Source organism: Pinus tabuliformis, chromosome J (genome assembly GCF_031772625.1).
Source record: "Pinus tabuliformis cultivar Carrire ecotype Pingquan chromosome J, CPIR1, whole genome shotgun sequence".
In the NCBI taxonomy this organism is placed as follows: domain Eukaryota; kingdom Viridiplantae; phylum Streptophyta; class Pinopsida; order Pinales; family Pinaceae; genus Pinus; species Pinus tabuliformis.
In genome coordinates this window covers 988,063,093-988,084,637 of record NC_142295.1, presented here as the reverse complement: position 1 = coordinate 988,084,637, position 21,545 = coordinate 988,063,093, and positions in this window count along the sequence as shown.

The following is a 21,545-nucleotide window of genomic DNA, read 5'->3' as shown; positions in this document are numbered from 1 at the left end:
AAATTGAACATCTCTGCTCACAAAAAACTTCTTGGTGGATGGGATATATAACCTGTAAGCTTTGGATTCTTCACTGTATCCAATGAAAATACATTTCTCCTCTTTGCTGTCCAATTTCTTCCTTAGCTGATCTGGAATGTGTGCATAAGCCACACAACCAAAAACTTTCATTTGGGTGACTCCTTGCTTTCTTCTACTCCATGCTTCTTCTGGCACTTTGTTCATCACTACTTTTGTAGGACATCTATTCAAAATATATATTGCACAGTGTACAGTTTCAGCCCAATAATCATTTGGCAAATGCTTTGCCTTCAACATGCTCCTCGCCATATCCATGATTGTTCTGTTTTTCCTTTTAGCAACTCCATTTTGCTGCGGGGTGTACCTTGCTGTAAATTGCTTATGAATTCCATTTTCTCTACAAAAACGTAAAAATTCTTTGGAGATATACTCACCTCCTCTGTCAGTTCTCAAAACCTTGATACGCAGCCCACTTTGATTTTCTACAAGTGCTTTAAAATTTTGAAATTTTTCAAACACTTCACTCTTATTCTTCAGAAAATAAACCCAAGTCTTTCTGGTAAAGTCATCAATAAATGTTAGAAAATATTGGCTGCCTGCAAGTGATGGAGCTTGCATCGGTCCACATAAATCTGAGTGGACAATTTCTAAGGGTGCTTTTGCCCTTATGCTTTTCCCAGTTGGAAAACTTTCTCTGTGTTGTTTTCCCAATATACAACCTTCACAAAGGCTGTCTGGCTTTTCTATCAATGGTAATCCTCTTACCATTCCTCTTCTACTCAACAAATTAAGACCTCCAAAGTTGAGATGTCCAAATCTCAAATGCCACAACCAATTTTCATCCTTTGGTACGCTTTGGAGAGCCTCTTGTGTCACTGCTGCAACTACTTCTTTATTTTTCAAATCTGCTTTTATTCTGAGAGGGAACATCCTGTTCCTTGTCATCTTCACTTCAGCAATACAACGTTTGCTGGGTAATCTGTCCATGGTGGTGCATACATAATTCTTAAAGAAAACATTGTAACCCTTCTGAACAAGCTGTCCAATACTCAAGAGATTACACTTCATTCCAGGAACATAATAAACATCTGCTATGGTTTTCTTTTCACCTTTCTTTGTAAATATTTTAACTTCTCCTTTTCCCATAACAGAAATTATACTATCAGTCCCAAGTGTGACTTGTGACTGCACACTCTGATCTAAAACAGAAAACAGGGCTATGTTTCCTGTCATATGATTGCTGCAACCAGAATCTAGAAACCATATATCTTCACTGTTTGTTTCAGCCATATTACAAACTAACAACACATTATCTTGACTGATATTTTCTCTAGTGATATTTGCACTAGATCTATTACTCATATCATGCTGCTTCTTCCTACATTCATTTGCATAGTGCCCATATTTTTTACAATAATAACATTGGACATTGGATTTTTCATACCTTTGTCCTTGAGCATGATGTTGTCCACTTTGTTGACTGTTGCCATGGCCTTGGTTCTGATTTGGATTGTTGCCTCTTCCTTGAACGTTTGTTGGACTGTTTCTTCCGCCTCTGTATTGGGTTCTGCCTCTTCCTCTCTTGTTTCCTCTGCCTTGACCTCTTCCTCTTCCAAATGACATCTGAATCTTGAAGGCTTGCTCTAGAGATGAGTTTTCATTTCTACTCAACCTCTGCTCATGTGTTATCAGTGATGCATGAAGTTCATCAACTGAAAAATTTGAGAGATCCTTTGTCTCTTCTATGGTGGTGACAATCACATCAAACTTTGAGGGTAGGCACCTCAATAGTCTTTCCACAATCCTCCTTTCTTCAAGAGTTTCTCCATGAGACCTTATCTGTGTGACCAACCAATTGCTTGTGTGAAGAATGAGTCAATATTGTCTGACTCCTTCATACGCAGGTTCTCAAAATCTTTCCTCAGCAACTGTAGTTTTGTTGTCTTCACTTTCTCCATGCCTTGATAGGCTGTCTTGAGAGTTTGCCATGCTTATCTGGATGTCTTGGCTGCTGCTATCCTCAGAAGCACACTCTCATGCACTGCTTGATATAAAAGTACAAAGGCTTTTGAGTCCTTCTTCTTATTTCTCTTCAACAGCTCTTTCTCTGCCTGAGTTAATCCAATAAACTCTTCTTCATTTGCTGGTTCTTCAAATCCATATTCAACAAGTTCCCATATATCTTGTGAGGCAAACACGGATCTCATGGTTATTGCCCAATAGTCATAATTTTTCCCATTAAACTGTGGGAGATGGGTATTAAACATACCCACGCTGGTGCTGACCATTCTTGCAATACTTGACTGTAAAAAAAAATCACTTAATTGTCTTCAGCAGCTACACAAAAAACTAATCTGAAAAATACCTTGACAGCGTTTTCGCTCTGCTGGATAATTTGCTGCAGCAACAAATATTCTTTCAGCTTCTTTGATGTCTTCAAAGAGCCTGGACAAGCTCTGATACCATGTTGGGAATTTCTGGTTATTCCAAACAAAATATAGTGGAAAAATCCTTTGTTTCCACTGTTGAGAATTTTCTGATAAATTCCGAAACAACAAAAATATGAACAGAGAGTAATACTCTGTTTTCTGATAATTCAAAAACACAAGAACAGAGCATAAAATAATACTCTACTTTCCCTCAGGATCACAAACTGATCAAAATAATACTCTGTTTTTAACTCAGAAAAACAGGAAAATTCGTTCTCTGGAAACGGTGTTGCAGCAACACAGTTTTTTTTCAGTTGCTGTAACTTGTGTTGCAGCAACGCTATTCGTGGTGTTGCAGCATCGTAAATTTTTGACATCAAGTATTTTTTGAGTTACGGTGTAACAGAAACAGGGATTTTTGACGTCAAGTATTTTTCGACTTACGGTGTAACAACAACATGCAAAAAGAAACTTCTATTTATGAACGATAAACTAACTGATAAAATAAGTCTTCCTCACGTAGAGGGATCTTCACAAAATATTATGCTAAAGAGCATCTTCCTCTTGATAGAGGGATTACAGCAGGAACGCTTAAGTTCCACAAAACAACTATCTCAGAAAATTTCAGCATTGTTGTGCAATACAAAAAAAAACTCTCTTGTTCTACACTGTTGTGTGTTACAAAAGGACTTTCAATCTATTTCCTCTGTTTTCTACTTCTATTTCTGTTTTTATTTATAGTGCGGGAAAGGGTCATCACCGCTTTAACTTGCTGATAAAGTTTCTGCTGCTCATAATGAATAGATCTGATCTTTTGTTGTATTTTTTGAGTCGGTGGTGATGAAATCTATGGCTGATAAATGCTGCTACGGCTCGAGAATGGTTCTTTTTTTGTTTCAGCCGTTCTGCCCATTAATATGGTTGTTGAAAAGTAATGGTGTAGCGCTGGATTTGATCTTCTTCCTTCTGGAACTAAAAAATAATTAAAGAGTGAAAAGATGGTAATGGCGGCGACTTAAAAGATCGGGAAAAAATGTGGGGCGCCGGATCATGACAAATGAATAAAGTAGCTGCTGCTGTTCTGTTCACTGCAGTTGAAATTATAATTTCAACACCAATTTGTTACTTGTCGTTATGTACAATTCTCTTCTTTCATATTGTTAAACATTTTACATGTGGTTTATTCTTGTGTCATTTATTCTCTAATGTTTCATAATTTTAGATTTTTCAGTTTATTGATTAATGTAGTTATTTATTTGTCTAGTCTTCATATGCATTGTTGGGTCATCCTTAGGGTTTAGGGGATTGATTCTTCGTATGTTAATACTCGGGTTAGCCTAAGAATCTAACTCTCTATTCCCTTTAGGACAAGCGAAGAACCATCAGTTCCAGTCAAATTATAGCTCTTTTAAGCAATGTGTTTTCTTTAATTCCTATTTTACTCATCTTTAACAAAGGTAGTTTGATTTTTCTTATTAATTTTGTCTACATGTATATCAATATAGTTTACATATAGGGGCCAAATATTGGTTGTTGAGCCTTGTCAACTTGACCTAGGCTCTAACATTGGTCTTGTCCAGTGTTTTAAACTCTATTCTACAACGTGCATAACTATACAATGCCTTCCATATTTTCATTTGATTCTATAAACAATATACTACAATATACTTCAAAAATATTCATTCTATTAATTAATCATAAAGAAAAGTCTCAATATCGCATTCATTCTACACAATAACAATGCCTAACTTAGCAATTCATTCACAATTTAATTTTCAAACTGAAAACCCACAATAATACTTATTTTCTACTTTTACTTATGCAAGTGAACCACAAATGGTGCTAGGAAGACAACGCTCCTCCCAACCACGAGATCAATTCTCACCATTAAATCTGAGATCAGTTCTCACCACTGTATCTAAGATCAGTTCTCACCACTATATCTCCCCCTGAGCTTACTCCACACCCAGGATAGTTTGTTAAGAGTACCCAGTATGAGACTCGTTTCCCCTATGACTATCTGCTCTCAACTAGACTTAGGAAAGGTTTATAATCTAAGTCTTCCAATCTTAGGTAGACTCCACTAGCCAACCAACTCTAGAGTCTATATGCAATAATATTTAAAAACATAACTTGAAGTCTTCTTTGCTATTCCTCTACCTCAGGTACTCCATACCCTCTTCGATTCTTTTCTTGGAAGTTTTATTTCCAAAACCAATTTTGGGTAGGTAGTCGCCTAACCCATAATTGTTCAACTCTAATATTACATTCCAACATTTTTTTTCAATAATCCATGCATAAACATTTTCAATAAAATAAATTATATATATATATATATATATATATATATAACCACCTAATGTTTAGCCGTCTCGACTCTCAAAGTAAAACAATATATTTTGTTAACTATAATAATTCAGTTTTTTTCTATGTCACCAGCGAATATCACAATACTCTTATAAGTTTATTTTCTAAAACTAAGTTTGGAACTAACTACACTAATATGAATTAGGACAACTCGCGGAATTAAGGTTTTGGAAAGTTATTATTCAATTCTCAAGAATTAAAACATGATTAATATTATCAATATCCAATAAAATTTCATTCATTTAACATAAAATGTATCATTTATGTATATATTTTTACTTATGCATTACAAAATTATTCTTTCGGTGCTTTCAGTGCTGTTTACTCCACATTATTATTTCACCACATTATTATTTCAATTCTTCATTCACACATATATCTAATAATCAAATATAAGTTTTAAATTACATGCACTGTAATTTAATTTAAAAAACTCAATGTTAATATTAAATATTAGATTCTAAATTAGGTTTAGTATTAAAAAATTTTGAATAATCTATTTAAACAATGAAAAGCTGCAACAACTAAAAAACGTAATTAATCTGCCATTTCAATAAACATGTAACGACATTTAAAAATAACATGACAATATTATTTAAATATCACAACAATAATATAAAAATAATATTCAACTACGTTATAATATTATTTTGTATATATCAGACGTATAAAAATATTATTTTATGATGGGTAAATATTTAGAGCGATATTTTTTTGCATAAATATTTATCGATATTGTAAATAACACTTTCACAAAACACCCATTTATCATTAATAACACATTCACAAAACATCCATTTATCATTAACCTAAAATCTTCTGGACAATTACACAACACTTAAAAACCATGAGCGTCATATTTCAATGTTAATTCATGAGTGTTGTGATCCAAATGGAAAAATGATATGATATTTTATAAAATAAACACTCATACCTCCTATCAACACTTTTAGGTTTGGTTTGAAAATGAATAGCACAATGTAAAAATAGTTATTATCCATTATTTATAATATATATATGTATGTGGTGTTGTCCATAAAGGTGACAATTTTATTTGAACAAGCATTTCTTATTAAAATCCACCTATATTTAAAAAAAAAAAATTATATGAGGGAGTGTTTCAATCTTATTTTTGATTGTGGAAATGGATTTGGTACCATAAAACACTCCTAAAGCACCTAAAATCTTGAAGCTTGTTGTTGACACTATGGTATGCATGGATCACATTGGTTCATGATGGCAACTAGCTCATGTTGGCATTGATGTCAACCCTTATAGACTAGCTCATGTTTGGATGCCTTCATTGTAGCATGGATGTAGCTAGTTGAGTTGACATTGACATTGTTACGTTGGAATTGATGTCAACTCATGATGTTATCCTTTTTGATGATGGTTTGTGATGGCATTGGTGTGGTTCATGGTTTCTCATGTGCTAGTGGTGTGCATGTTGTTGGGTTGCCACACATGTTGAGTTGGTAAATAGGTCTTCATCTAGGTCTTCATGCTTATACTCATGGAGATGACTTGTTGCAATATGTTGGCCTCATGACAATGATTATGATTATGTTCCATAAGTGTTACAAGTCTGGTATGACGTGTTGCATCTTGTGGAGATGATTGTTGGGGAGTGGAGGACTTGTTGGCACTGTTGCCAACCTTGTTCGTCAGCCCTTTTTGGTCAACTTGGTAGTGACAGTTGGGAGAGATATTTGATCCATTTGCATATGTGTTAGAGGCTATGTTAGAGGTTTAGAGGCATTTGCATGAGTTGAAGAAGAGCATCCAACCGGTGGCATACCTTCTGAGCTAAAGGCTTGATGTTTTTCTTCATCCTTAGCCCTAGTCGCATGAATGCAAGCTTGTGAGAGCGACTCAAAGGCTTCAGTCACTGGAAGATAGGCCTATGGGAGTGATTAAAGGTTCAAGTTCAAGTCATATGCATTCGACTGAGGATTTTCAAGATAATTTCTTTATATTCCTCACGCAAACTGGAAGGAAATTAGCATAGAAATTCTCAAAGGCTTCCATAATTAGTTTTAAAGGTTGGAAATCACCTTAAAAGGTCCTCGAATGATGTAAAATCATTTAGTGCACAAGTAGTTGTCTTAATGGATTGATTTGGTCCAATTTGCACACGCTTGATCCTAGCCCCAAGCTCAATTTTGCGCTACATGTTTTATGTTCATCATTTTAGCGTTGGTTGTTGGTTGATTCAGTGTGTGACTGAATAAGTGAAGGCTACATTAAGGAAATAGGCTTCAGACCTAGTTGTGAAAAAAAATTCTTCAATGTATGAGTGTTAATGGCTACATAGTAAGCAGAATTGAAGCATGTTGCAAAATACATCATATTTGAAGTTGTTGTAGTAGAGATTGTTTTGGAGAGTTTTGTATGTTGTTGTATTGTTAGGTAGCTACCTATAATACTAGTGTATCCCCTCTATTGTTATTGTTGTGCCCACGTAGCCCCCATATTGTTTTCAGTGTGCCCCATAGAAGCCCATTATTTTTATTGTTGTGCCCTTACATTATTATTGCTATGTAGGCTCTGATTATATTGTGACCCCCTAAACTCTCATATATACAAAAGTGGTCTTGTCATTTATATCATCCAAGATTTTTTTCACAGCTATTTATGGGTTGGTTGCATAACATTTGGTATCAGAGCCTCGGATATTAGGGTTTCATTTCTTCAAATAGGTCATCTTTGAATTTTCACTATAACGGTTTTTCTATGAGGATTGAGAATTGAAAACTTTTACCATGTGGAGCCGAAATCTCAGAGAATTTTGTGTAAAAATTTCAGATTTTGGTTAGCTGTATTTTCTAATATATGTTCTAAGGAAGTTAGGATTTTTACGGGCTCCATAATTCTGTCTAAAACATGTGACCTAGTTAAAATCATCATAACCTTCGTTTTGAGGCATCGTATTTTAATTTTTTAAAAAGTGGATGAAATTTAACGGACTTTAGTTTTTGTTGTAGCATTTTCAGGGTAGAAGTTTGAAATAGTGACATGTGGAATCTCGTACAACATCATTCTACTAAACGAGTCCATAATTAGTTCATCATGGGCGATTTGACATAAATATTTCTTGAAGAATCCAATCTCAATCAGACTTGTGGGATTGGAAATAGGACTCAGATAGATACCATAGAAATAAATTTTAGATCTCGAGGATTCACAATTACAAATATACAACAACAACAATATCGAGCTCCTGAAATGCTATTTTTTGCATAACGTTTATTTGAAAAATCATTTTGAAGCGATTCAAGGGGGCTATTGAAGCATCTATATCAGCCTTTCATTCCAAAATACCTCAAAAAAAAAATGGACACACATAGTAAGCAACCAAAAATCTCTTCTATAACACATGAAGAAGAGGAAGAAATGTAGCATGATATAACAAATTTTTCTCTCACAAAAAGTAAAAAAAAAATGAATTGGAAGCCATGATGAATGCTAATATAGATGATATAAAACAGGACATGGGACTTATGATAGATGGTATGAAAAGGGACATGGGAGTTTTAAATGATGGGTTAAAAGAAGACATGGAACCAATGATGAATTTTAAGATAGAAGGGTTGAAGGAAGGTTCCACAAAGTTGCTAGAATAAAGGCTTCCCAATGGTGACAAGGCAATCCATGAAAATCATGATGAACATAAAAATAATATAAATTATGATTTTAGAGACTCTAATGTGGGGTTTAAGAACCGCCACATTCTAAATATAGATATGAGGAAGTTTGATGGCAAGGATTCGGTATCTTGGATACTACAGATGGAGCAATATTTTGATCTACAGTATGTGCAACCCTCACAAATGGTACATATTAAATCTCTACGTTTAGAACCCAATCATTTTGTATGGTATAGATGAATTTGTTCTCGTAAACCACTTGTCACTTAGTGAATTTTTACGGAGGAAATGATAACATATTATGAATATACAAAGATCAACACCTTCTTCAACCAATTGATAAATCTACAAAAAGGGGTTCAATGGCAAAGCACATTGCAGGATTCGAAAAATTGAAGATTAGGGTAACTGATATTCTAGAGGAGCATAGGATTGATGTCTTCATAGGGACTTTAAAAGGTAACATCCAACATGAGGTTTGCCTTTAGGAACCTTATTCAATGGAGAAAGCATTCAGGGTTGCAAGAAAAGTTGAAAGAAAAATTATGGCAACAAGGAAGCCTACCACTCACCACTATAAAGATTGAATTATTGTTGTTCCTAGTCTTCCAAAACCTACAAGATTGAGGCCACAACAATTGGAGGAAAAAACAGAAAAAGGCCTTATTATAGTTGTGATAGAAAATACACTAAAGGTCATAAATGTGTTGAGAAGCAATTATTCTACATATATTATAAAGATGAGAAAGAAAAGGAACAAGAAACATCAAAAGAGGAGGATATACACTAAGAACCAACCCCAGAGAAGGAAGAAATGAACCCGACCATATCTTGTAATGCATTGGTAAAAATTGTGACTCCTCAAACTCTCAAGATAGAAGGATATATCAAGAAGAAAAAGGTAATAGTGTTGATTGATTTGGGTAGTACCCATAATTTTATTCCTTGTAAGATAGCCAAGGAATTGAATTTCTTCCTATATCCAACACCAAAATGTCAAGTGATGGCTGAAAATGGAGGAACTATAAATTTCTCTCAAAAGTGCCATAATATCAATCTAACCATGAGGGAATATGTACTGAATAATCCAATTCTTTCTTTTCCAATGGGTGGTACTTATGTTGTACTAGGAATCCAATTAAAATATTTGGAGATGATAGCTTTTAATTTTTAAGAATTTTTCTTGAATTTTTTTTTTTAGAAGGAAAGGAAGTTGAATTAAGGGGTATCACCTAGAAACCAAGAAATATAATCAACTGTAATGGAACGGAAAAACTTTCAAACAATGAAAAATAGCCCGTAATTGCACAATTATTCTCATGAGGGGTTCAAATATCGAAATCATCTATTTATCCATATCTTCAAAAGGTATTGGACAATCATTCCAAGGTGTTTGAGACTCCCAAAGGCATCCCACCTATTCATGATCATGATCATGTGATTCACTTGATTTTAGAAAGTGTTCCTTCAAACATCAGACCTTATAGATATCCTTATGCCCAAAAGAGTGAAATTGAATGTATGGTTGCAGAAATGCTAGAGGCTGGTATAATTCAACATAGTCAAAGTTCTTTTTCTACTCTAGTAGTATTGGTGCACAAGAAGGATGGATCATGGCATATTTTTCCAGATTATCGGGAGTTAAACAAGATCTCTATTAAATATAAATTTGGCATTCCTATCATTGTTGAATTTTTGGATGAATTACATGGAGAAATTTACTTCACCAAGCTAGATCTTTGTTCAGGATATCGTCAAATTAGAATGAAGATGAAAGACATTCCGAAAATAACATATAGAACTCATGAGGGTCATTATGAATTTTTCATCAGGCACCTTCCACATTTCAAGGTTTGATGAATTCCATTTTCAAACGCTTCCTTAGAAAATTTGTGTTAGTACCTTTTTATCATATACTAATTTACAACAAATCTTGGAAGGATCATCTTTAACATGTTGACAGGCTGGTCAAACTATTGGTGGAGAAATAATTATATGCAAAAACCTCCAAATGTGTCTATGGAGTATAGGAGTTAGGATATTTGGGTCATATTGTATCTCATGAAGGTGTTAATCTTGACCCTAACAAAATTACAACCATTAAGGAATGGAAAATCCCCACAACCATAAAACATCTTTGAGTGTTCTTCGGGTTGACAGTGTTTTTATCGCATGTTTGTTAAGAATTATGGGAGAATAGTGGCACCTATAATATTATTACTGAAGAAAGATGCATTTTCTTGGACTCCAGAATCAATGAAGGCCTTTGAACATCTTAAAGAGGCCAAGCAACGTTCTTAGCTACACCAGACTTCAAAATAACTTTTATTGTGGAAGGTGATGCTTAAGGAAATGGAACTGGTGTTGTTTTAATGCAAGAAGGAAGACCCATTGCTTTTGAAATTTATCCAATCATAGGAAAATATTTACACAAATCTATTTATGAGAAGGAAATGTTGGCAATACTACATTCACTAAATAAATGGTGACCTTACCTAATGGGAAGACACTTCAAGGTAAGAATAGATTATGATAGCCTTAAATATTTTTTAGAACAAATATTGTCTTCTGAAGAGCAGCAAAAATCAATGACAAAGATGTTGGGTTATGAATTTGAAATCGTCTACAAAAAAGGGAAGAAATTTTTTGTTGGAGATGCACTGTCAAGAAAGGATGAGGATGTGGAAGCATTTCTTTGTGCCATTTCTATTATCCAACCTCTGTGGATAATAGAAGCAAAGGATGAATGGAAGAACGATGAAGAGGTGTGGTCACTTATTAAAAACTTGTAGCAAGATAGGAGTACATCTTATACATTTAGCTTGAAAAATGATTCATTATGGTACAACTATCGCTTATATCTTTGCAATAATTCCCAACTCAAAGAAAATATTCTTTTGCAATTGCACACCTCTCCCTTAGGAGGGCACTCGGGATTTTTAGAAACTTACGAAACGGTCAAGAACGAATTTTTTAGGGATGGCCATAAATATTATATTCAGAAATTTGTGGCAGAATCTTCGGTTTTCCAGCAAAATAAAGTTGAAATAGTTAAGACCCCAGGTCTGCTATAACCTTTAGCCATTCCAAGTCAGTGTTGGGAGTGGGTATCAATTGATTTTATCATAGGTTTACGCAAGTCTGAAGAAAAGAGTGTCATCATGGTGGTAGTTGATAGACTTGCCAAGTATGCACACTTTCATGCAGTATTTCATCCTTTGAAAGCCAACACAGTTGCTACAACATTTATGGAAAAAATTCAAAAGCTTCATGGAAATCCAAAGATTATAGTAAGTGACAAAGATGCCATTTTTACTAGAATGTTTTGGAAATAATTATTTTCTTATCTAAGTACTTAGTTAGCTCATAGCACATTTTATCATCCTCAATCTGATGGGAAAACTAAGATAGTTAGAAAAGGTTTAGAAGGATATCTTCATTGCTTTGTATTTGACAAACAACCACAATGGGTCAAGTGGTTACATATAGATGAATGGTGGTATAACACTTCCTTCCATACTGTAGCAAAAATGACCCCATTTATGGAGCTTTATGGATATCATCCATCATTCATCACATCATATTTAAGAAAAAATTCTAAGGTTCAAGCAATGGAATATCACGTCAAGCATCAACAATAAGTTCTCCAACAATTAAAGGATAAACTCACTCTGATCAACATTGCAGTGAAAGAAGTTTTGATGTAGGTGACTCGGTATTTTTATCGCTACAACCATACAAACAAATGTCTCTCAAGAAAACTAAGAAGGGTAATAAATTATCTCCCATGTACCATGGTATTTACAAGGTGTTACAAAAGATAGCTATAATGACATACAAATTCAAGCTACCTGCATCTTCCCAAGTACACCGAGTTTTCCATGTTTCAAGCTTAAAGAAGGTTATAGGTGACAGGCTGCTAGCTCAAGGGGGCCTTGTTAGGATATTCCGACACATAGGATATAGTTAAGTTCAACTTGGTCTAGTATAGAGTTAGGTATAGAGTTAGGTAAAGTGTGTTTCTTTACCATTGTACATTTTGTAACTTACAATCCGACGGTCACGATATGTAGTGATCTGACGGTTCACTCTCTCCTCGGTATTACTGACACTTGATCTGTGGCTTGACACCCAATTGGTCCATGAGTTCTATTTAAAGCGCATGGAGGGTCATTGTTCGGGTAATCCGTGCATGAGAGAAGCTTATGTAAATTTTCATTCTTTGATTAATAAATTGCCTGTAGTAGCCACGTTGGCGCAGGCCGTGGACTGTTTCCCTCTTTGAGGGTTTTAACCACGTCAAAAATACTGGTGTATTGATCTGTGATATGGTTGTGAGCGGTGTCCTTTTGGTGTTCTTTCTGAGGAACTTACCCTGTAAATTCCTACATGGTATCAGAGCTTGGCCTTGAGCAGCAGCATCCAACCACACTTTGGTGTGATAATCAAAGTGCCATTCAGCTATGCAAAGATCTAGTCCAGCATCAGCGCAGCAAACACATTGAAGTACACATGCACTTCATCAGAAAGCTCATTCATGACCATGTTCTTGAAGTGCAATATTGTTCAACAGATGATCAGGTTGCAGACATCTTCACAAAGGCTCTCACAGAGGTGAAGTTCACTAAAATTCGATATATGCTTGGAGTTCAGGAAGTTGTCACTAAGGGGGGATAGGCTCTAGTGCCTCCTTCCTTCTCCTATTGTGTCATATTTGTAAATCCTTCAATCCTATCCCAAGTTGTTCTTAAGGGGGGATGTTAGGATATTCCGACACATAGGATATAGTTAAGTTCAACTTGGTCTAGTATAGAGTTAGGTATAGAGTTAGGTAAAGTGTGTTTCTTTACCGTTGTACATTTTGTAACTTACAATCTGACGGTCATTATATGTAGTGATCCGATGGTTCACTCTCTCCTCGGTATTACCGACACTTGATCCGTGGCTTGACACCTGATTGGTCCATGAGTTCTATTTAAAGCGCATGGAGGGTCATTGTTCGGGTAATCCGTGCATGAGAGAAGCTTATGTAAATTTCCATTCTTTGATTAATAAATTGCCTGTAGTAGCCATGTTGGCGCAGGCTATGGACTGTTTCCCTCTTTGAGCGTTTTAACCACATCAAAAATACTGGTGTATTGATCTGTGATCTGGTTGTGAGCGGTGTCCTTTTGGTGTTCTTTCTTAGGAACTTACCCTGTAAATTCCTACAGGCCTGACCCAGGTTCAGAGTTAATCACACTAACCAAAAAAACCTAAACTGTTGGTCCTTTCAGCCACAACCTGCATAGCGTAGGCTGCAGTCTCACCAGAAGCATTATTTGGGGATGATATAACTAGGTTTCTGCATCTAGAGACCATGTGATAAGTAATCTGGAGCCCTTGTAGCTTAGATGTACCTTCGTGTAGATCTGCATCTTCCTATGGTTCACTACTGCAGCTCTATCCAATTGGCTTCCATACCTTCACGAAGGTCTACGATTAGGTTGTTAAGACCTAAGAGAAGCAGACTTACAACTTTCGCTTACTAAATAACAACCCTAGATCTGCCTTTGTGTAGATAACCGTTCGACTAGTTATATTACCAGATCTATCTAATGCATTCACGAATTAGTCCATCACTTATTTTATGTATAGATAATGAATATTCAATCGATTCACACAGAAGATACACTTTATTTCATAGAAAGAAGATCATTAAATAACAATGCGTAAAATCAAACAGAATTAAGAGCAAGACATAGATGCAATAGATTTGGTCCAAAATTAGCCTTTATTAGATTCAACGTTCAAATTACAGATTCTTCCACCTTGCGCACCTAGCTACAGGGGCCCGCGCACTTAGCTGCAGACTTTCCAAGGTCTCTGTGCACTTAGTTGTAGAAGCCTTGCCATTTTGCCTAAGTACAGGAAACAAATTTTTCCTACCTTAGCGATTGCCCTTACATTTGTTCTTCTTCAAAAGATTCGATGATATCTAGACGCACTATGAATCAAGTATTTATAGCCTTTCTAATATAATACCATGGCCTGCGGCCTATGGGTGACTCTCAAAACCATCTTATTACTTACGCATACAAGGGGGTAAATCCCTTTTGACTCCAACTTAGCTACGCACTTCATTTCCACACTTCGCAGAGACTTTACATTATTTACAAAATTCTATTAAAAAAATGATTAACAATCCTAAAATTCACCCTAGGCACCCTATTCCAACAATCCCCCAACACAAATATGGTGACTCGCCCTCGAGTCACTCAGTTGGCTTCTCAACATTGTGGCAGAGCTCATTGAACTGCTTCTTCAATGCGTTCAGCCTCGCAGTACCTTTTACTATAGCCCTCTTCACTTTTTCCACCAACGTTTAAGTAGTTTGTCCCTCTACCGCAAGCTGCATCGTCTGATGAGTCTATTGTAGATGTTTCAACTTCTCCTGAATGGTCTAGGAAATCTACATGACTTATTTTATCTAAGGTTGAAGCGAATCCTTTAACACTGATTCTTTTTGTTGCAATTCCTGTACTTTTTCCTGTATTAGCTTCCCTTCCTGTAGGCGTGTGAAGCAATGGAGTGGCACCAATGTGCGCGTAGTCATCCAGATCTCATCATACCTCTACTGGGCCTCTCTAATTTCTATGCTCGACCTTTGCAGATTTGGGTCCTCCTAGAAGGTGTCGCATAATTTAATGGCTTGGTTAAAGGGAAAATCACATCCTTTAACTACAATCTCCAAAGTATTCATATGTTCTTTAATGGTTGCATTGCACTGCTTCCAGACGTCTGGTGGAGTAGTTGGCTGTAATTTCAGTTGCAAATTTGAGATCTTTATTTGGAAGTCAAACGTGACTCTGCCTATCTCATCTTTGGATTTGTAGATTGTAGAAGCCAATTTCCTAATCTTCGTTGTAGCGGTGACATCTTTCAGAATATTTAACTCTAGGATAGAATTACATGCCTGTGTCATTGTTGTTTCCAGGCTTTGACTTCGAGCTTCCAACTCTTCCTTTGCTTTTAGAGCTTGACCTTTTTCTAATTCTAAGCTCATCCAAGACCCCTTGACGTAGCACATGGAGAGTCTGAATTGGCAGCGCAACTAAGTTCACCCTGATGTCTTTGACCATGCTCAGCAGAGCGTGGTCTTCCTCTGTTTCCATGTGGACTGATCATTTTGGTAAGGAGATGAATCTGAGGTCTAGAGTTCTTTCCAGCTCCAATACTTTCTCGGTCCCTTGTGCCAATCTCACTTGCACCATGCTCACTTGCCCTACACTCACTTGAAGGCTGCCTATTTGGATCTACAGCTCACACAGATCCTTTTTTACACTCCCTAGTGTCTGCATGTATTGTTGTTCAAATTTCTACCAGATCTCTATTGTGGTGTCTCTGACTTTGTCCCCAATTTCATCAAGATCCCTTATGTTGTGATGTGCTTCTTCCTTGGCTAGGAAATTGTATCCTTACTACGATTCTTCAATGTGAAGGGAGTTCTCTGCTCCTCTCCTCCATCTTCACCCTGCTTTGACAATTCCTTCTCCTAGTATGCTAGGAAGCCGATGCTTTGACTTCCTCTGTGTCGGTGTGCTCTGTCTCAGCATGCTCTTTCATAGCGCACTCTTTTTCAGCAGCTGCCTTAGCAAAAACTTCTTTCTTTCTCTGCTCGTTCAATGCTCACGCTACTTTCTATGCTGCTTGTTTTCACTTCTACACAGTTGTTGTTTACACAACAGAGCTTTCTCCACCCTAACTGGTACCTGCACCAACATTAGGGGGTTGTCACCACTCTGCTGGCCAACTACGCATAATTTCATACACATCAGTTTCGGAAACAAAGTATGGAAAATTGTGCCATATATGCTTAGGATCCCACCTCACCCTAATCGATACATTATGGAAGTCAGTCTTAAACTCCATGAAGACCCTCAATTTCTTAAACAAGGTTGGAGACAACCTTGGCTAGTGATTGATTACTGTGCAGAGGTCCATTTTAACCAATATCCAAAAAGCCTTGGATTCCTTGATCCTTTCCAGATCCTTTGTCACACACAGCGAAGCAAACTTCACTGCCTCTGGTAAATCTCGTTCCTGCAGAGGAAGTTGACTATCCTCCAGCAGGTGCCATGCTACTAGTAAAATAAACAACAGGACCCATGTATAGTGAAATGGCTTGTTGTCCTCCTGGGCTCTGTGACGACAGTTCGCGAGGAATGCCTTACATAAATATTGCACCCAATTATACTATACTCCCTTCGCGCACTAGGCAGCGAATGATGCTACTGCTGCCGAAACTTCATCTGCGCGGAATTTCATCATAATCTTTTTTGTTATAATTTGGGAAGCGAACTACATCGCCTGGTCTTAAATGGAGTGATAGAGTATTTGAATGACTTTTTGATCAGCATAAAATTTTCCTTCATCTTATCTGCCATCTCGTTTTCTGCACTTTTTCCTCCAAACTCCTTGGCAAGGTCTGCCCCTTTATAGGGTAGCTTTGTACTCCTATGGATGAGCATATCAATTATAGGGATGGGTTGTCCAAGCTATAAGCAAACATCATGCACAGGCGCAAGAATCTGGCGCACACACACAGTGTTAATAATCAACCGGTGGAAGTGTGGTATGCATAACATGTATAGTAAACTAGCATGCTCGACGCCTCTGACTGATTTCATGGGATCCAACTATGTAACCCAGTTTTTTCATAGTAGATCTTTGTCATGTACTTATTAATAACTAAGTGAGGTAATTTATCATGGTCAGTGAGATTTGAATCCTCCATCTTCAACAATGGGATGCGCACTAAAACCGCGCCTTCAAAAATGCCTTGTTGTAGTAACAGTGGTGTCGAGACCATAAATTTTCCTCAGTACGAGTCTTTGGTTACTTTCGTTTTTCCTTTCTAAAGAGGGATATACTCTGGGATCCAAGTGATAGGCTCACCCTCCTCAACATCTAACTCCTCAAATCCATCATGAAGTTCTTTTGCCTCCAAGTCCATGACTTTCTCTGGTTGCTTTTTCTTATCCTTCTTCCCCTTCTGCCAAACCTCTAGGTTCTTCCTCAGTGAAACTCTCATAATTACATATTGCTTCTGCTTCTTCTTAACAGCTGATTACTTCGGCCTAAGTGACCTCGACATCATAGGCATGGAGGGCATAACTTCCATTCTCATTATTTCAATGGCCGCCACATCGGAGACAACAACTTCAGAACTAATAGCTTCTACAACATTTGTTGCAGTCATTCATTCAAAAAAAAGTTCATAGGCTTCTGTAGAGAGGTTTGCAAAGGACAGTCATGATAAGAGTGTCAAATTTTTGAATAATAAACACTTATTCACAGATATTATCCCGATTATACACTATTGCGGAATACATGCATAATACATAACCTCCTCTACTTTGATCATCAATTTAGCAGCATAAAAAACAATGAAACATCAATCGCATGCTCACATTAACACAGTATGTAACCCAGGGAAAGCATACAGCTAAAAACCCCACACTATCTATATATTATAATGATCGATAACATGTAACAATACATAGTACAATACTCCTCACAAGTACTCAGTACTATCTCCACCTGTTACACACAAAACTAGCTCAGATCCGAACAAGTCATAGGTTCAAATCTCCTCCGCTGCTTTGCCTGTCTCCACTGCACAATCCTGCAAGAGAATGAATGATGAATGGCTGATCCAAACTCCTATTTACCTTGTGAAAATCACTCACACTAGAAATCACGTGAGCACAGGCTATTCTACTGGGCATCTGTTGTGAAATCCTCATGGGCATACTCAATACATTGCTTGTGCAAGATCTCATGCACAACTATAGTCACAACTGATAGCAATCTCAACCTCTAACACTTGTCTCCACTGAATTGTACATGCACTGAGTTAACTGATGTATTCTTCAGTTTCATTATGAGTTAATAAGTAGTGAATTAATTAATATTTAATTCAAACAACTCATCACTTAGTCTATTCTTTAGTTAGACTAAATACAACTAGTTCAACTAAGTCAAACTGAACACAACTCCATCAACTCCACATCCAACTCCACAGAACTCAACCACATGAGTTCTAACTGATGTCCTACATGCAATAGCTCAACTGACCCACAAAGAAAGCATATTTCCTTCTGATAGCTGCATGTGCCACATTTGTAGCTCAAACTGAAGTGCTCCAAGAGGATAAGATAAAGTTTATAGTCTAAATATTATTATGAGACAATAATATTTGACTTTTCTATTTTTGACTAGCAGTCTAAAAATAGACTCTGATCACTCCTGCTGTGATCCAAAAATAGAAGTCCATCTATTTTTCCCAACATGACCAATCATCCATAAACAACAAACTACAACTCATAGACCATGATCCATATGTCTAAAAATAGACATAGTCTAAAAATAGACTTTGCGCCAAAACTTGCCTGCGGGACCACTTAGTGAAGGCGACTCCTTTCCACTAAGCTCCATCATCTTATTGCATTCTCAAAAAGAATTTATTGTTGCACACTTTTCAACACTCCCTCTCAACAAGAAAGGCTTCCTCTCAAACCCGATCGTGTAACTCTAGAATGTTTTGCATGCAACACATCTGCCTGATCCACTTTGCTCCAACAACACTTGGAACAAAAACACTCCCAACTAACCACTCTATTGGGCTAGGAACATACTCTGATGCTGAAGCTCTACCTGCTGCTAACAAGTGCTCCCTCTCTGACATCTGTGCTACTGCAACATCTCCATGCATCTCGCACCATTGCACACCTCTCTGTGCCACCTAGCACTGTGCAAAACAATTGTGCCTCTCGCATTGCTGCAGCCTGCTAGCTATGCGCTGTCCTGGGATTCCCTGCACTGTCGCTCTCTCTACCACTCCATCCACATCTGTCTCTACCCAATCAGTCAGTTCCTGCTACTCCACATCGGGGCTCCCGTAGCAAGGTCTCATCCAAGAGGTTGGGTACCTCAAGGATCCTGCCCCTCCTCCTTGGGACGATCAATCCACATCACCCCAACTCCTACCTGGAGGTATGGCTACATGTGATCCCTCAGCCCACCTGGCTCGAAGTTTCCCCCTACTGGAGGTCTCTGCATGAGTAGATGTCTCTACTCAATCTCCTCTCAGCTTCCCTTTTTGTGGCTGCTCCACAACCTCCTGAAGCTACTACACCAATCGTGGCTCCTCCACAATCCTCTGAGACTTCTTCTAGCTCAGCATGTTGAAAGGTAATATATGCTCCCTCTCAACCACCAAGTCTCCATCATTTGCCTCGCTACTCAAGGCTTTGCATGCATCTACATGCAACTGATAAAGGTTCCTGACTCGAACCCCTATCTTCTGGGTTTCTCCAGTTGTCTTGTTGCACAGGAAAGCCTTTCCCTCGCTGAAGACAACATCATATCCCTTGTCTTCTAACATCACCACAGAGATAAGATTCTTCTACAATCCTGGAACATTCATCACTTCCTTCAATCTAAAGCGTTTACTAGATTCCCTCTCAAAGGTAATGGTACCGATACCAGTCACACTGTATCTACCATCATCGGTCATCTCGATGTGCACTCCAAGATCTTTCTCTTCTAGATCAGAAAACAAATCTCGATCTCTTGTCATGTGAGAAGACGCACCACTGTCCAAGAACCATACCGATCCCATCACACTTGATACCAAGCATGCAATCAGCAAAAAATCCAGCTCAAACTGCGAGGCTAAGGCCTCTCCCGCTGCAGATCCAAAAACTTGCTTATTTTTCTTCTTCTACGGACAATCTGTGGCATTTCCATTCTCAGCTTTGATGTTTCTATGTTTATCCTTGAGCGCCATTCCACCAGCTCAAAACTCAACCACTTCTGATCTAAAATTCGTGAGAACAAAGTATTTCTCGTACAGAGATCGAATGTATGGGAATTCACCAGATATCTCACCTTCCAAAAGAAGGATGAATCCAGAAGCTACCTGGCCCGATTACAGACTCTACCTGAAGAAATAAAATGTAAACACTTTCTAATAATAGATCTGATGATCAATCCCGCTTTGATATCCTGTAGAACCTTTTCTACAAATCGACCAGCTCTGATACCATGTAAAAATTTTGAATAATAAACACTTATTCACAAAGATTATCCCGATTATACACTATTGCGGAATACATGCATAATACATAACCTCCTCTACGTTGATCATTAATTTAGCAGCATAAAAAACAATGAAACATCAATCGCATGCGCACATTAACACAGTATGTAACCAGGGGAAAGCATACAGCTGAAAACCCCACACTATCTGTATATTATAATGATTGAGAACATGTAAGAATACATAGTACAATACTCCTCACAAGTACTTAGTACTATCTCCACCTGTTACACACAAAACTAGCTCAGATCCGAACAAGTCACACGTTCAAATCTTCTCCGCTGCTTTGCCTGCCTCCACTCCGCAATCCTGCAAGAGAATGAATGAGGAATGGCTGATCCAAACTCCTATTTACCATGTGAAAAGCACTCACACTCAAAATCACGTGAGCACAGGCTATTCTACTGGGCATATGTTGTGCAATCCTCATGGGTATACTCAATACATTGCTTGTGCAAGATCTCATGCACAACTATAGTCACAACTGATAGCAATCTCAACCTCTAACACCTGTCTCCACTGAACTGTACATGCACTGAGTTAATTGATGTATTCTTTAGGTGCATTATGAGTTAATAATTAGTGAATTAAGTAATAGTTAATTCACACAACTCATCACTTAGTCTATTATTTAGTTAGACTAAATACAACTAGTTCAACTAAGTCAAACTGAACACAACTCCAACAACTCCACATCCAACTCCACAGAACTCAACCACATGAGTTCTAACTGATGTCCTGCATGCAATAGCTCAAATAACCCACAAAGAAAGCGTATTTCCTTCTGATAGTTGCATGTGCCACATTTGTAGCTCAAACTAAAGTGCTCCAAGAGGATAAGATAAAGTTTATAGTCTAAATATTATTATGAGAGAATAATATTTGACTTTTCTATTTTTGACTAGCAGTCTGAAAATAGACTCTGATCACTACTGC